This window comes from Onychomys torridus, chromosome 14 (assembly GCF_903995425.1).
Source record: "Onychomys torridus chromosome 14, mOncTor1.1, whole genome shotgun sequence".
Lineage (NCBI taxonomy): Eukaryota > Metazoa > Chordata > Mammalia > Rodentia > Cricetidae > Onychomys > Onychomys torridus.
This window is the reverse complement of record NC_050456.1, coordinates 17,697,954-17,703,943: the sequence shown is the minus strand read 5'-3', so window position 1 is coordinate 17,703,943 and position 5,990 is coordinate 17,697,954.

Below are 5,990 nucleotides of genomic sequence, written 5' to 3'. Positions count from 1 at the left end.
CCTATTTTTTCTATTGTCTGTCATAAAGATTTTAGGGATTTTTTTCATTAAAATGACTATTACTATTGAAGGCTGATATTACTGTAGCCTAGTATTTTGAAAATCACTTTCATAGACAATATTTAATGTAACTGTTCTACAGCTCTGTGAAGAAGTAGAGAAGAGGAGTATTATTATTGACATTCTGGGCTGAATGAATCAGAAGCCAGAAGAATCTAAAGTTTGGACTTTTATTCACAACAAATAATATGCTGTGAGGCCTTTACTTTAGCTACAATCTTATCACATCATTGAATTTGTGCTTCATGAAATTTCATAATATCACAATTCTCCTTCATTACCTCATCTCAGAGTCAGACCAATATGAGTCACCTGAATTTTGGGATATTAGAGAGTATGGAGAATGTATCATTATTTCCTTTCTGGGTTTGACTCCAGACACCAAATATAGTATGCAGCATTCATCAAAATAATTGAACTTTTATTATTTTTAGCTGTCAATCTCAACATAGCTTATTTGGAACAATTTAAGAAGGGAAAGAAAGAGTATGCAATCTCACAAATTTAATTCTTTACTGGGCCAAGATTATTACATTTTACCACCTGCATTGCATTTTTATTTCCCTCCTGGATTTTTTTCCTAATGCATTTTATGATTTCACTGTAGAGTTGAGATCTAAAGACATTACCAGTGAACTACCTGTAAAAAGCAATTCAGAGTGGACTTTGAAACATTGTTTTAATACTTCATTTTAATTGGAATGTGCTCTTGAATAAAATTAGATTCTGCAATTTACAGAGGTAAACTTCAGAAATATTATCTAATATGCTTAATATTCAAAATGCATAACTGATTTAATCAACATGATTGTTAGTCGCTTAAATGAATGAACTGCACATACGTAATCAACAAATATTATTTCTAATTGACTTAAATGCCAAAAACTAGTTTATTATGAACTGCTGAAGATATTTATATTACTTTAGAATGTATTTTTCTGCCGTATGCTCAGAACTGTGGGAAAATAGGTATGAGTCTGGAATACTGCAAATCTCTCTCTCTCTCTCTATCTCTGTTCCTATGTCTTTCTTTTCCAAATTAATTCATTATTTACAAATGTCTTAAATCAATTGAAATTCTGTATAATCCAACCTTAAGCTAAATGAATACTTATTAATTTTGTATTTTAATTCAGGCTATTCAATTTTCTCATGTTTGTTTTGGACTCTGCCTCTCTTTTTCTCTGTCTCGTTTTTACCTTCAAAATACAATATTTTAAAGCATGTAATAAATGATCACATTGGGAACAAAATTATAAGGTATTTCAACTTATTAAATCTTTTGATCATAATGTATTACTAAAATTCCAAACATATAGGCTGAGAACAGTCCTGCATCTTGAGAAAACACAAGTTATGCCTGCATTTTCTCATTTGCAGTCAGTGTCCCCCTAACGCCAAAGCCAGGCAAACTCATTTCTTGAGCTACTTGTAGTGTTATCTATTGGTATTGCTGTCATGAGGGGATGACTCACTCATTTATGAAACAGTAAACTCCTGAGAATAGTTTCAATCCTGTTGTAGCTGACAAAAGGAACAAAAAAACAAATAGGATATGTGGGGAACAGAGGAAACCTTAACTGGATGTATAAGGAGTAGAGAAGTCTTGACTGAATGTGTATTTTTGATGTGGACATATCAAGGACAATTGTCTCAGACCCACTGGAAGTTGACAAAACCTTCGCCATATGGGTCAGCCTTGGAATGGACAAAGACTTCCTCTGGTCTGACTATAAATGTCAACAGCATATACAAAAGACATGAAATTGGAACTTTCTCCTCCAAGATGTTTACAGCCTGAGACTGTTCTCTAGAAAGACCTCTTACTGAGACCAGAAGACTTCTCCGCCCCATGCTGCACATAACAAATATACTGAGGTTTGGGGTTGTTTCCATAGTTGATGTGTCTCCATCAGAGTGCACACAAAGACCACCCAACCCCAGCTTTTCTGCACCAGTTTGTTGGTCACTTCTTTAGTGTCTGTCCTTTTTCATTATTCCTTCACCACCACCAGGTCCAGGTCAAGGCACATTGGTTGCAGCAATGATACTGTCCTAAATTTATTAAACATATATTCAATGTTGCATGAGGGACCTCTGACATTTGAGAAAGAAATGCAAACATAAAGAAATGAAAGTTAAGCATGAGCTGGGTAGTAGTGGAGCCTGCCTTTAATCCCAGCACTCAGGAGGCAGAGGCAGGCAGATCTCTGTGAGTCCGAGGCCAGCCTGGTCTACAGAGTGAGATCCAGGAAAGTCACAAAGCTACACAGAGAAACCCTCTCTTGGGAAAACAAACAAACAAACAGAAAGATAAGCATGAAAATAATTATGAAATGGCACAAAAGGGCTCGATAGAAAGGGAGTGGATAGACAATGTAACCTAGAGGAAAATGTGTGGCTTTTTTAATTTCACTGAGAATATTTCATGAAGCAATGTTTGTGTTAATAAAAACAAAAAACTCTCATATGTAGAAGGTATTACAATATAGTTGTGAAATACACTGAGATATTTCTTTCCAATAATTTGATTTATAGGAATAGAGTTGTAAAAGCAATTTTACATTAATAAGTAATTAAGCTGTAACCTGTGAAATCTCATATTACTTAAATATGTCCTCTGTCATTTCTACCCACAGAAATTCACTATTATTAAGATTGTTTTACAAATATTTATAAGTACTTATTATTATTAATATTTTTGTTATTTCCTTTTTCATGTGTTTAGCAACACAGTATCTGTGATTATTACATTGCTAGAGAAAAAGAATATGTATGAAAGTGATATTCTAGGAGTATAAAAATCTCAACCTCCATGCAACGAATGAAGAAATCTGCAAAGCAAATTATATTGTAAGTCCCAATAAGCATGGTCAAGAAAAACAGTGTCTTAAAGTAGGGGCATTTGGGGGAAATAGAATCCATAAACCATTCAAGTACACAGAACGGTCATTCCTTGATATTGGTGATAGGAATCATTAAAATTCACATAACAGATTTTCATATCATAAATGACAGATTTAAAAGTATGAAAGCTTAAAATGGATATTAAAAGCATAATAATCTACCCTTTAAATAAAATTTAAATGTAGAGAATTTCACAGAAAATATTAAAGACAGACCTCAAGAAATAACACAAAGGTGGTCTGAAAGAAAAATAAAGAATCACAGTATTATTTATTTACCTAAATTACATATAATATACTTAAATATGTGAGCACACATACTATATATACATACATGTATAGACATAGCACGTGTACATACACATTTGTTTAAATGAAGTCATCCCACTTGGGCTGACGATACTTCTGTAGCCATAGACTATCTAACAAAAGCCACAATACCATATGAGAAAACTCTTTTTAAGTGATTGGTTAGGGGAATATAAGACATTCCCAAGACAAAAATACTATTGCTGTTTCACCCCAGATGTTGAAGGTAAATCCCTCTTGCTGAAGAACCACACACTTCAAACACAAAACAGGGAAGATCTCAGCTGGATGTGATCTGCAAACCTCCTTCCTTAGGACTAGCTTTTATAGTGTTTTGGAAGAAGGTGCTGTGCAAACTCCCAAGGGAAGGAAGTAACTTATCTTCCTGCCCAGCTGCAATGACTATGAACCACAGCAACAACCTGCATGAATGATAGCCCTAAAGATACAATATTGCAACTAATACTTTGTCAGCTAAACACAGCTCTTTAATTGGATTTAAGGTCTGGAAAACAAAAGGGAAATCCTGCCAATTACTGAAAAACTAGCTAACCACTGGAGTTAGAGAGATTATAGGGATGAGAGGAGAATTTACTATCTCCATTTCACTAAACATACATATACAGTATGTAGGCACATATATTAAAGTATATTATATGTAACTTAGGTAAACTACTAATAGTGTGATTATTTATTCTAGTACCAGTTGGTCAGCCCTGAAGTCATACACATACAAATAGCAGTAAAAGGACTGAAAAGGTTGTATTTGTAAATTTAGGTGTGTGTGTGTGTGTGTGTGTGTGTGTGTGTGTGTGTGTGTGTGTGTACATGCACATGAAAACACATGTGGAGAAAAGGACATGATTTTTAGAGGGAGCAAAGGAGTGGGTTTTATAGAAGGGATCAGAGAATGGAAAGATGAGGAAAATAACATTAATTATATTTTAATCTAAAGATTTCAAAAGTCTAAAAAAGAAATTTAAAATAGGACTACTATATGATGCATAACAATTTTTCAAAAAACATAAATCAACTCTCAATGAGGTACTACCTTGCCCACTGAACCAGTCTTCAAAATAGCTAAGAGATGTAAAGAAGCTACATTCAAAATGCATTCAATAACAGATAAGCTTTGCAAAATGTTTCTGACCAGTTCCTCTAAAAATTAAACTTCTAGACAGACAAAAACAACCTGTTTTTTATGTTAATGATAACATTCAGCCTTTATTTTTGTTTGAGACTGGGTTTTTCTGTGTAACAGCCCTAGCTGTCCTGGAACTCACTTTGTAGACCAGGCTAGCCTCAAACTCACAGAGTGCCTCCTACTTCTGCTTTCCCAATGCTTAGATTAAAGGCTTGTATCTCCACCATCTGGAACATTCAGCTTTTCTAAGCCCTAAAATTTCTGCAAGAGTTCAAATTCTTAGATCAATAGTGTAGCAGAATTTTTAGAAGTTCTTATTAATAAAATAAACTCGAAGCCAAGTATTGGGGTGAATACTGGAAGACCAGAGACATGGAGCAAGCCACAGCTACCTCACCTTGCCAGTTCCTTAGCTGGTCTTGTTTCCTCAGACTGCAAGCTTCTGAGTCCTCATACAAATGGATCTCAGCTGAACTGTGCTGCTCGTTAGAGCCAAATGCTTTTAGTTTCTGGTCTTCATGCCTTATATATCTTTCTCTTTCTGCTGTCACTCCCTGGGATTAAAGGCATGAGTCACCATGCCTGGCTGTTTCCAATGTGGCCTTGAACACACAGAGATCCAGAGGGATATCTGCCTCTGGGATGCTAAGATTAAAGGTGTGAGTGCCACCACCTAACCTTTAATGTTTAATATTGTGGCTTTTCTGTTCTCAGACCACAGATAAGTTTATTAGGGTATGCAATATTTTGGGGAACACAATACCACCACAAATTAATATATTAATCTTTCAAAAGCACAACTCACTGTTCTCATATATCTCTTTATGGAAGACTGCTGTAGGTATCACTGTAGAACAACTCATTAGTGCATAGGCACAGAGTATCTGCTAAATTCTTCCTTTTTATTCAAAGTCAATCTTCATCTTCATAACTTCAAGGCTGATGAGCAACAGAACTTTTTGCTATAAATACCAGAGAAATAAATAATTGCTCAGTAAGTTGAAATAAGTTACTTTTAGATCTCTGCAGCTAGTATTTCCGCATCTGTCAGAGACCTCTGATTTTTCTATCTAAATGCTTGGATACACCCTTGAACTTTGTCCCCCTCCAAGAGGCTATGCTGAAACACTGATTCTATTTGGTAGTCTACCTTGAGGTATGTTCTAAATAAAGGTGCCAGTATGCAGCATATTTGGATGAAGTGACAAGACTGATACGAACATATGCCCTCTGCCTTGGTATCTTGGGCATGCTCATTTTTGAAGATAATAATATCTTAAAAATACTGCTATTGCAAGAGGGAGCTCATGGACTCTGGATTGACAGCTGGGGAGCCTGTATGGGACTGCAGTAGGCACTCTGAATGTGGGTGACACTTGCCTGGCTTGATGTGTTTGTAGGTCCCCTGACAATGGGACCAGGACTTATCCCAGGTACAGGAACTTGTATTTTAAAGCCCATTCCCTGCGGTGCAATGCCTTACTCAGCCTTTTTGCATGGGGAGGGGCTAGGTCTGGCTACAACTTGCTATGCCAGCCTGTGTTGACTGCCCAAGGGAGGCCTTACCCCTT